Below are 12,646 nucleotides of genomic sequence, written 5' to 3'. Positions count from 1 at the left end.
AGATCATAGAATAAGTGACACAAATGTAAAAGTTGATCTATATCATTCAGCAATATTAATACTTCTTAGTTTGTCAGAATAGCCTGTTTATTTTAAGATCTAAGACTTTAAGTAGAACATGAAAAGTTGGAAAGAAAACAATAAAAATTATAAAATAAAAAGATCATAAATCCAAATATAATTCTAAAGATTAAAGAAGCAGTACAATGTTGGCATATATATCTTATGACTGAAAGATACAGGTAGAGAAATAAAAAGGTAGGCACAGATGAAAGAATGTATGTACTTGATTTGCCACTATTTTGACAGCTATGTGAGTTTATTTTTCAGGTCACAGTAAGCAGCTTTCCTCCACATTTAATAACAGAAACAAGCTACCTGGAGGTCATGGAACCTCTTTCCCAATAAACTCCTTAAAAATTACTTTGATAACACATTTTAACAGAAGAGGTAATTTGACATGCATCTAGATATAAAAATACTTTTATATGTTAAAATTTTACTTGATATTTATGTATATTGCAAAATTATTATAATAAGTCTAGTTAATATCCTTCACCATACAAAAAAATCTTTTTTCTGTGATAAGGACTTTTAAGGTTTACTCTTAGCAACTTTTAAATATGCAGTTCAATACTGCTAACTATATGACCCTGCTGTACCTTACATCCCCAGAAGTTATTTATTTTATGGCTAGAAGTTTGTACCTTTTGCTTCCACCCATTTTGCCCATCTCCCAACCACTTCACCTCCGGCAATCACCAGTCTTGCTCTGTATCTGTGAACTTGGTTTTGTTTTTTTTAAATAATAACTTTAAATGAGTCCTTCCACCTCAGGGTTTCCATGATTTGTGGGAAACAACACATTTTAAACTATAGCAAATATTTACTACTTAAAGTCAATTCTACTTATTACCTTTATTCCCATGAAGGATATGGGACCACCTTATTTTTAATTTTATCTCTCAGAATATCCCTTATGTTTTCTGTGGGCTGAATTTGTCACTATTAAGTTAGCAAACAATAAATTTTGTATAAAAACAGAGTATCAAATTATGATAAAAGCAAAATATTGATACTGAATAAGTATGTCCTCATTTCTGTAGAAGGTAGAGGACATATTTATATTCTTTCATAATCAAAAGAGGATTGCAAAGAACTTTCTTAATTATAAAGCAGTACAGAATCAGGTAATCCTGGATTTATGTAAATGGCATAATGATATAGTTTCTGCTCCTGCAAGAAGGCATTGTTACTAAACCAAAATTGGGTAATTAAACACAAAATGTGAGATTAACTTAGTCATGCCTTTCATGTCCTACTCACTAGTACTGACTGTTATGGTCCTAACTACTAGGAGAAACATACATACACACACACACACACACACACATATACACATGCACCACAGCACATGTGTTTGCCACCAGTAACCATGTAGCTTGGTAGAGCTGAAGTGGTGTCTTTTCATTCTTAGACCCATGGACCAAATACTAATGCTCAGTGGTGCTGCAGACACAAAGTTTCTCCATACAAGGAATCTGCTCTCTAGATGCATAATTAAAAAGAAATAATCACTTAGATTTTCCACTTAAATTTCTTTCAGTAAGACACAATGAAGAGGCCTTGTTTGACCAAACTTTTATCTTTTTTTAACTAATCTTAATTATACTTATCCAGGGCAGACACCAACAACTTTTGATTAGTAAAAACATGTGTAATAGGAAATGAAGATATTAGTCAATGGGTACAAAGTTTCAGTTGTACCAGATGAATAAGTTCTACAGACTAATGTGTAGCATAAAGCTTATACTTAACAACTCTGTACTGTATACTTTAACTTTTATTAAGAGGGTAAGTCTTACGTTAAGTGTTCTTGTCACATGCACAAAGTAACAGTAATAAAGAGTGTACGAGGAAACTTTTGAAGGTGACACATAAGTTTATGGTATAGATTATGATAATGGCTTCATGAGTTTAGACTTATGTCAAACTCATCAAGTGATATATATTAATTATGTACAACTTTTTGTATGTAAAAAAATTTTAATATATAATAAACCCTTAGTCCAACCCTTTTGACAATATTTTTCCTTATCTTCCCCTTCCTCTCAGTTGTTATAAACTGCTATGGATTCTTCCTCAGAAAATATTTATGGCTGCTAGTGGTTGAAATCTAAGCTGATTTTCTAACTAGCCACTCTTTCTGTACACACTTTTGTGGGCCCTCTTTGTGTTGGTCTTTGAATATTCTTTCAAATTGCAAACTAACACAAAGGCATATGCTGTCGGGATGACATAAAGCCTTCTATTCTAGGGATCAAAGACTTTCCCAGGGCTTCCACAACAAGCCAATGCACGCTATTACCACTTTGCCAACCTTGGTTAGGGAAGGATATCTTCACTGAAAGAACAAGTCGGGAGATGTTGAATATTTTGGTAGGAAACTATGAGTTGTCAAGCAAAGAAAATCTGCTAGTGGTGAAAAATCAAAACTTATTAGGAAGTTACAAGTTAAAACTTATTATAAGTTTTGTTATAACTAACAAAAGATAAACTTAAAACGTTTTTGCTTTGTTTTCAATTGTGTGTATAAGTTAATGGTTAAGAGTTCAGGTTTTGGAGATAAACTACTTGAGTTTAAATCCCAGCTTCATCACTTACTAGTTGTGTGTCTTTGGCAAGTTACTTCAACTTTTCACACATCTCTGGACTATTCTTATGGAGAGAGTAACAGACTCTACTTCATGAAGTTTCTGTCAAGAAGTAATAAGAATGTACTTAGGTCCAGTGGCGAAGACTCCACATTCCCAATGCAGGGGGCCTAGGTTCGATCACTAGTCAGGGAAATAGATTCCCTGTACCACACACACACACAAAACAGAATACCCTTAGGACATATTAATAGAAGTACTCATGAAGATCTGACATAAAAGAATTTTTTTTCAATCTTCAAAATAAACTAAACTCAGAAAGTTATGAGGGTGACATCCAAAGCCACTGAAACCACACAAACTCAAAACTTCTAGATTATCTGACCCAAAATCCTGTTTTACAGATGCTCAAACAGGCTGAAAAGTAATCTGTTGATCAAAGGTAGAGTTAGGAACTAACTAAGCCAATTCTCTTCTTGTGACTCCAAACTGTGAGTGCACTATTTCTTTTTCCCTAATCTTTCACCTTAACCACAGAGCCTGTCCTGTCTACCCTACATGGCACTAGAAATTCCTCTGAATACACAAGCAAATAGAGATGAATTCATTCATATCAAATTGTGATCTTGTAGCCAAAGTGATGAGAATCACCAGATCACTGGAATTTTTCAGCTGGGCTTCCTTAAAAGGACAGAATAGAGGCCTTTTTTTCCTGTTAAGAGTTCTAACTATGTCATTTCCACCAAATAGAACAGGGCAACCAGGTAGTTTTAGGTGGAAAAAAAAGTAGTTATACTTGAAAATCAGCATAAAAAGAATGCTGCTACTGACCCAACCTCCAGTAGGAGACATGTTAGAATAGTAATTACTGTATGAAGAAAATTATCTCACTTTACAATTTTACAGGATTTATGGTGCCAGCTGAAAAGGAATTTTATTTACAAAAGCCAGTTGACTCAACATAAAATAGAAGGAAGTTAAACTGTCTTTACCTTTGCATATTGTATTACCTTATTTCCAGAATATAATATGGGAGATAGTGAAGGACAGGGAAGCCTGGCACGCTGCAGTTCATGGGGTCACAAAGAGTCGGATACAACAATAAAGGTTTTCATAATTACTTCCTATTTCCTTTAAAATGTGATCATAACTAGTTAATCAAGTTTTTAATTTGATAAATTAATTCACGGCAAAGTATAAATCACAGAAAATGCTTTGTTCTCCTCCTTGAAGTATGTATCTTAAATAGTTAAATATCTGCTGACTTAGAAAACAAAATAAAATTTCATTATCATAAGGTCATAGGTCAGGAGGTAGAGTGTTTCCTGCAGGGACATTTACCTGCGAAATCACATATGTGGGCCTCTACCTCTACATTAGGACCACCCAGGGCACATCCAAGACTCAGGTTTCATATTCTGACCAACTGACCTAACACATCCTCTCTAGAAATAAAAGTAAGCAAAATGTTCCTTAGAAATCCCATCATCTTTTTAGTCCTGAAAGCCTTAGAATAAAAATCTTCCTCTTTTTTTTTTATGTGTGTGTGTTTGGTTTTAGGTGGCTTATTCACACTTCTAAAGGGAAAATCGCAGGTATAAAGAACAGTAAATCAAATTCTATGGACTTGAGATTCTAATTACTGAAATTTCAAGGTCCAAACAATGGAAACTCACAATGGCACTTTATGAATCATAAAACAACTCTCCATGTGAGCTCTCACACTATTTTACTTTGTTCAACTCTTTAGTTTTCCTTGTAGTACTGTTCTGCCTGACTTGTCATAAATTTACTGATTACTTCAATGTTCTAATCCTAAAGTTAAGAAAGAAGAACAAGGATACACTCTCTTCTTTTGTACTCACAGAAGAATTAGTCACAAGAAGTCTTTATTGGCTGACTTACCTTTATTGTAGCTGATTCTGCATGAAATGGGCGTGACTCTCTCTCCAAAGTATGACTCATTCAGATACTGTTTCAGTAGAAATTGAGAAGTTCACCTAAAATAATGTTACCGTAAATTAGCAATTGTCTTGTAAAACAAGAGGTCCAAGGGCATACAGTAATATTCATAATAAATATTACATTTTAACAAAAAAATCTTTAACCACAAATGTTTTCAGACAAGCTGGTAAGGGTTACTATGGTCATTTAAAATATCAGGAGCAGATTCTTTCCTACTGTATTTTTTGTAACTAAGTTTTGCTTACCTGGTTTGGTAATGTTTCAACACATTTCTACCTAATAAAATCTCTAAATGGGCGCTAGAGAAGGTGATAAAACTCAAACTAAGTGAAAGTGTTAGTCGCTGAGTCACATCTAACTCCCTGCAACCCCATGGACCATAGCCCACCAGGGTCCTTGGTCCATGGAATTCTCCAGGCAAGAATACTGGAGAGGATAGCCATTCCCTTCTCCAGGGGATCTGCTCAACCCAGGATTCGAACCTGGATCTCCTGCATTGCAGGCAGATTCTTTACTGTCTGAGCCACCAAGGAAGTCTGAAACTCAAACTAGGTCCACTGCAAAAACAAACCAAAAAAAAAAAAAAAAAGTTACATTTCAGGCAAAACAGCTTTAAGAACACTTTTCTAAAATGCTCAGGCACCAGGGACATGATAGCTGAATGACTGTTTCAACTTTCCAATTCCCTGGGCACATATAGATGTAAGTGAGTTAACTAGGTTGTTATTTCTATTAAGAGACTTTTGATTATTTTTGTTATAAAGTTACTCCATAAAACAATTTGCATTCATAATATCAAATCTGGGATTCAAGAATAACAATATCCAATGGCACCCCACTCCAGTACTCTTGCCTGGAAAATCGCATGGATGGAGGAGCCTGGAAGGCTGCAGTCCATGGGGTCGCTGAGAGTCAGGCACGACTGAGCGACTTCACTTTCACTTTTTACTTTCATGCACTGGAGAAGGAAATGGCAACCCACTCCAGTGTTCTTGCCTGGAGAATCCCAGGGACGGGGGAGCCTTGTCGGCTGCCGTCCATGGGGTCGCACAGAGTCGGACACAACTGAAGCGACTTAGCAGCAGCAGCAGCAACTTTTGCTCAGCAGAGCAGTGATTCTCAATATTTCTTCTGTGTAATTTGTGCAAATGACCTTCACAAGGTCACACCCTCCCTTGGACAAGTTCACCCTCGGGCACCGTTTGCCTCCCCCACTGGAATCAAGCCTCCTTTTCCACCTGAGGGGATGCCAAAAATGCAAGTAAATAACATCATTAAAAATAATAATAATAATAACATCATTACTAAATAACTTTAAATGTTCTCTAATCATTTTATAACAAGTAAATCAATCACAGATTTTGGAACTTGATACTTAACAAGTCACTGCATGGTACAATAACTTTTAAAAGTACCAAGGTTAGTTTGGAAAGTAAATCAAAATGAGTTAATTTCTTTGAATCCTTGCTTTCTCTTTAACATGGAAATTGTTGTTTATTTTTGAAATTCTGCTTCTCTTTGCTAAAGTATTTATAATCATCCATTGGACTGCTTTGAAAAGAACTTCAAAGCCAGTATTTTACATCCACCTTTTCTAAAGCCATTATATCACTTCTTTCTCACTTTTTCTTGATATGCAAGAATGTTACTTGTTCATGTTCAAATGACTGAGGTAACTGCTGAGAAACCAATATTCTTTTCTGTCTTCTGAGGGGTTTTTTTTTGGTGGGTATTCCTCCGGAGGCTCATTAGTCACATTTGGGTCAACATGTCTGACACTCTCAGTAAACACTCCTGTACTGCCCATAAGCCCTACAGTTCGCATCTCACAGGCGATGGGCACCACTTCAGTGCTACTATTAGCAACCAAACTCTCCACCCTTATTCCCCAGCCACTTCCCTTATCTTTCCAAGAATTCTTATAAACAAACCCTAAGGTGAAATCAAAGCTAGAGATTTATTCTGGGATGTTTTTCAGAAAACGTAGGTGGGGAGATAAAACCAACATTCCCAAGTGCCAAGCTCTGGGAATGAATGCTAGCTTTGTTCATCTCCAGAGGGAAAAGGGATTTTCCATGTGGTTTATGGTTTTGCACTTTGTCCCTCCTGTAAGGAAGGGAGTCTCGAAGAAGGGGAAGAACACAGAAACACTCTCCACTGCCTCTGAACTCCTCCAACTTGACATGGTTCAAGAAGCCCTAGCAGGCTTGTCTGGGATAAATTTGTGTGGTGGGGGGAGGTTGTCCACAATATTGGAGACCTTCCAGTACACCCCCACCTCAGTTTGGTGAGATTTACATCCTTCCAGGAATATTAGTCTCTTCTCTTTTCATTTTACATGTACACACTCTCTCTCACACACACACCCTTTCCTCCCAAATAACCTTGAAAATATATTTGCTATTCTTTCGTTCACACATTCAACTAGTATAAACTGCTGCTGCTGCTAAGTCGCTTCAGTCGTGTCCGACTCTGTGCGACCCCATAGATGGCAGCCCAACAGGCTCTGCCACCCCTGGGATTCTCCAGGCAAGAACACTGGAGTGGGTTGCCATTTCCTTCTCCAATGCATGAAAGTGAAAAGTGAAAGTCGCTCAGTCATGTCCAACTCTTCGAGACCCCATGGACTGTAGCCTACCAGGCTCCTCCATCCTTGGGATTTTCCAAGCAAGAGTTCTGGAGTGAGTGCCAAACTGAAGGCTTACAATTGATCAAGCAATATTTAGGTGATCTGCGTTTTGTGTGTGTTAGTCACTCAGTCATGTCTGACCTTTGACCTCATGGACTATAGCCCACCAGGCTCCTAGGTCTATGGAATTCTCCAGGCAAGAATACTGGAGTGGGTGGCCATTCCCTTCTCCAGGGCATCTTCCCCACCCAGGAATCAAAATCAAGTCTCTTGCATTGCAGGCAGATTCTTTACCATCTGAGCCACCAGAATCCATCAGTTCAGTTCAGTTCAGTTCAGTCGCTCAGTCGTGTCCGACTCTTTGCAACACCATGGACTGCAGCATGCCAGGCCTCCCTGTCCATCACCAACTCCCGGAGTCTACTCCGGGACTCCTGTCCACTGAGTCAGTGGTGCCATCCAACCATCTCATCTATTTGCCTGTGCTGGGTCTTAGTTGCAGCATGTCGGCTCCGTTTCCCGACCTGGGATCGAACCCAGGCCTCCTGCATTGGGAGTAACGAGTCTCAGCCACTAGACCACCAGGGAAGTCCCCATCAGAATCCATGGCAGTTCACAAGTAAAGACCTCAGCCTTCAGGAAGTTTACACGCTAATGAATGGTGACAGATAATAAATAAGCAAATGCACCGCCTTTTAAGTTGCAATGTGCCAAGAAGAAAAATGAAGTAAGAAAGGTGAGTGGGGAGATTTGGGGGTGGGAGTTATTATAATTTTTATACGGGTAGCCGAAGATGTCACTGAGAAACTAATATTTGAGGAGAACTGAAGAGCGAGGGAGTAACCCTTGTATGTGGCTGGAACAGAACCTTCTCGAGAAAAGGAACAGAGAGGACAAGGGCTCTCAGTTGGGGCTTGCCTGGTATATTTGTGGTGTCAGGCTATGATGTAAATGATTGATAAGGATTAGCACACCACCCTCCCAGGAATATGCACGTCAAGGGAGCCTTCAGCTAAGGGATTTCAGATCTTAGTGGGAGGGTGAGGCATTCTAATGGGCCATCAAGACCTTGCCGAGGTTTTCTAGGCAATCCCTGTTTTGAACACACCTCAATTTAGGACTATTATAGTCTCATCACCTTGTAAAACTCGTGCATGATGTATTTCAAAAAAAATCTCTTATGATGTCGGATCAGCACTCTGCTTAGACCCCAAAACAGACAACTTTGTTTTCTCTGCTAAGTCTTCATTTTGCCACTGTTGTGTCTCCCTCTGATTCTCTGGTCCACAAACACTGCTGACAATTTCCTGAAGTCATCTGGTTAGGGACTTTGCATGCAAGGAGTCAGTCCTCATCTACTGACTCACAGGAGGAGCCTGCGGGGAACAGCTCAGCTCCAGCCCGTGACTCACCACATGCGGCTCTCTATCTCTCGGGCAGGGTGTTGGCCCCCGTGGCTGTGCTCCCAGGGCTGACTGTTGCTGCAGCACAGAGTGGTGACTGTTCACTAAGGACGTGCTGGTTTCTCTACAGTAGACCATGGGGCTTGCAGTCTGCTGGGCTTTGATTATTACTCTGCAAGTCCCAGCTCAGAAAGGCAGCAAAGCTCTTTCCCACCCTGTTATTAAGAGATCATCCCCCACCTGCAAGTCACCCAGTTCTCCCCTCTCACTGCCTAAGGTTCTTGGTCCAGCTAAGCCATGAAAATTTCAACACCCAATGTCTGTGATGTCACTCCTACTTTGGCTTCTGTGGAAAAGGACCATACTTCTTTTCTAGGATTAAGGGGGTGGACAATCCCTTGCCATTTCTCCACCCGCAGCTAACACACTCTTCTTAACCTGTCCCTGAACTCCTTCAGCTTTGCTCTGTCCACACCCCTCCTGCCACACTCAACTCTGGAGACACCACATCCTGACACACCTCTGTCAGGCCACTCTGAAACTCTGACTCACACCCACCATTTGCCATTTCTCTCCTGCTCCTGGACTGTAGCATCCTTGGAGGAAACACACAAACATCCACCAACACACCTGTACATATGTTTGCATGCCTGTATGCATGTGCGTAACTCCCCACACACAATCCCAGACCGTTTTCTGGCCAGATCCACTATTAATACATCCGGAGTGGATATATTCAAATACCTTCCCCTACAATACTCCTTTTTTACTTGTAATTAGTCCCTTCTATGTGGGCTTGGTTCAACAACTCTTTATTGATCATCTTATATGTGCTGGATACGGAAGTCTGGGCCGACTATGAATATGATATAGCCTCTGCTCTTAAAGAAGTAACCATCTTGGGAAAGAAGAGGCATCACAGCAGCAGACGTGAATGAATTAACCATACATCACAGTGATGCTGCAATGCACATTCTGTGAATCATCTTGAACAGAGCCACAGAGAATGAAAGTACAGTAATTGCAGAGAATACAACAAGAAGAATTGAGAATGATTCTCGGGTTCCTGGCTTGAGTGGTCAAGGTGACCAAGCACAGGAGGAAGTAGCAAGCTTGAGCTGGAGAGGTGTAGAGGGATGGGGAAATCTTTTTTATCAGTATGCTGTTTATCAGTATTCTGTTAGCACGTCCCTGGTGGCTCTGCTGGTAAAGAATCCACTTGCAATGGGGGAGACGTGGGTTTGATCCCTGGGTTGGGAAGATCCCCTGGAGAAGGGCGTGGCAACCCACTCTGATATTCTTGCCTGGAGAATTCCATGGACTGTACAGTCCATGGGGTCACAAAGAGTTAGACATGAATGAGTGACTTTCACAAAGTTATGATGATAGTTGGAGATCCTTATGAGATATCCAAATGGTAATGGCCCATGTTTGAAGCTCAGGAGAGAAAGCTGTGAAGGATTTGCACAATGCAAGTGGCTACAGAGTCATGCCGGGTACCAAGTAAGAAAAGATGGAAAGGAAAGAACTCAAGAGGCATAAGCATTTAGCAGGTAGGCAAAGAATAAGAAATGTATTGAGAAACAACAGCCGAAGATAAAGAAAATTAGGTAACTTTTTCTGCCTCCTAAATCGTCCTGTAATTGTATTCTCATTTCAAACTACTTGTGAGACTTTTCTCATTGGATACTGCTCTTATATCTCAAATTCAATTTTGTCAATATGATTTTTTTTTAATTTTTTTTTCAGATAAATCTGAAACTCTTGACGCTTCCTGAATCCCCAACTCTTCACCAGCAGCATTTATGCTTTGAGTGACTCTATCCTGACTGGTGTCATGCCTCCTTCACAATTATTCATCCTTTAAGAGTCAGCTCACCATACCACTCCACCCCAACCTCACCGTCCAAAGCGTGAGTTCACTACTCTCTTCCCTCTGTTTGCTTCATACCATGCAGAGTTCTACCATTGCATCAATAAGTTTATGTTAGTTATAGCTGTACTATTTCATAGGCATCTATTTTTGTTTCTTGGATTGCTTATCTGTATTGCCAATAAAATACAAATTAAATGCTTGGCAAACAAACTCAGTTTGAATAAATGAAGAAACAAATGAATATAACCAAACCAGAAAACAATTTCCTCCTTTTTTCACCCTTCTTACTTTACTGACCTCGATGTATGTCATAAATTTTCCCTTTATCCAAGTAACCTTTTTTTTTTTTAACTGAAGTACAGTTGATGTGTTATATAAGTTACAGGTATACTCTACAGTGATCCATAATTTTTAAAAGTTATTCTCCATTTATAGCTATTATAAAATATTGGCTATATGCCCTGTAACACATACCCTTTATTAATCAATGTCGTATGAGTAAGCCTCCCAGCCATGATAACCATTTCTCATGTTGGAACAGCCACACATTTCAGTTCTTTGCTTCTAAGGCATGTCGTAGGAGAGCAGCAGATTCAGCATGCACCTCTTACATGTTATTTCTAACACATACCCTCATTGGGATTTTCAATGGAATTAAATGGTCAGTGATCTATCAAACCATCAGCCATTTATACCATGATGATTTATAAAGTGATTTTTAAATGCTGGAGTGGGTGGGGAGTAAGGAAGAGGCGATGGTAGAAAGGGGACACATTAATTTTTGTTGATCTTTAAGAAGGCTTTTTTTAAAAATAACATTTTTGTTTTAGATAATACTAAGAGATGATTCTAATAAGCTAATAATCACTTTTGTGTACATGTGAAACAAAATATGCTGGGAAATACAACACAGATATTTTGAATATATATAAATGTTAAAGCCAATTATTTGCACAAAACACATTTTTTAACTGATGTATTGCAAGTATGTCTGAAGAAAATTAAGTCTTAAGAAAAGTACATTTACCATAATGTTCAACTAATTTAGAGGGAGAAAAACCTGTAAGTAATCTTTCATATCTTGTTAATTCATTTTAAAGCAATCAGCATGTCATTGGTAAAGGCATTTGATGTTGTACAAAGAGATTTATGAAATAGATTGACTCTCATGCCAGCAGAAAGAAGTCAGGAGTGAGAGAGTGAGCTGTGTATGATCTAACTTCCAAGTGCCTTCAGCTCACTGAGTCATAGGTTTCAGTCATAGGTTTTTAAAGAGGAGCTAATTCAAGAATGTCATCCAATGGCACTGGATTGTACATCTTCTCTCAAAGCCTTGCAATACATGTCTTACAGAGGAACATCATCCTTAAATTGCCTTTGACAGCCTCCAGCGGAGAGTAAATAATCCAACAGAAATACAATTTGCATTAGCTTTTCTCATTCTGGAAGCTACAATTATCTTCATTACTAAACAGAGATCAAATTCTAGATAATGAGGCATAAATACTTGCCTATAGGACTCAGTTGCAAGAGCACTCATTTTGGGTAGGACTTAACACTTCTTGGCCTTTTGGCTAAGATCAAGTGGTGGCTCAGACCGAAAGCGTCTGTCTACAATGTGGGAGACCTGGGTTCGATCCCTGGGTCGGGAATTCCCTGGAGAAGGAAATGGCAACCCACTCCAGTATTCTTGCCTGGAAAATCCCATGGACAGAGGAGCCTGGTGTCCATGGGGTCGCAAACAGTTGGACACGACTGAGCAACTTCAGTATTTTTTTTTTCTTTTTTTATGTATGTATAGTTTCCAGGGATGATTTGAGAGTGTTTTGGTCAAGTCTGCCTTGTTTAATTAGGAATCCTCCTGGCAGTGATGGGGAATGAGAATTATCTCCAAGGTGTACTACCATCCACACGTAATTCAAGAAAAAGGTGTGGAAACTAGAAGACATTCTTCCCTCCTGACTCAGCTACCTGACCAGTATTTACTAAAAGTCTATCAGGGTACTCAGCACTGTTCCAGGCACTGCAAACAGCGAAAAACTAAGCAGACACTCCTCCTAGACATTCAGTCCTCTATTTAGCTGCTGACCTTAAGTAACATTATGAGAAAAGTCACTGG

This window comes from Ovis canadensis, chromosome 23 (genome assembly GCF_042477335.2).
Source record: "Ovis canadensis isolate MfBH-ARS-UI-01 breed Bighorn chromosome 23, ARS-UI_OviCan_v2, whole genome shotgun sequence".
Taxonomy (NCBI): Eukaryota; Metazoa; Chordata; class Mammalia; order Artiodactyla; family Bovidae; genus Ovis; species Ovis canadensis.
Note: the sequence above shows the minus strand (reverse complement) of the source record.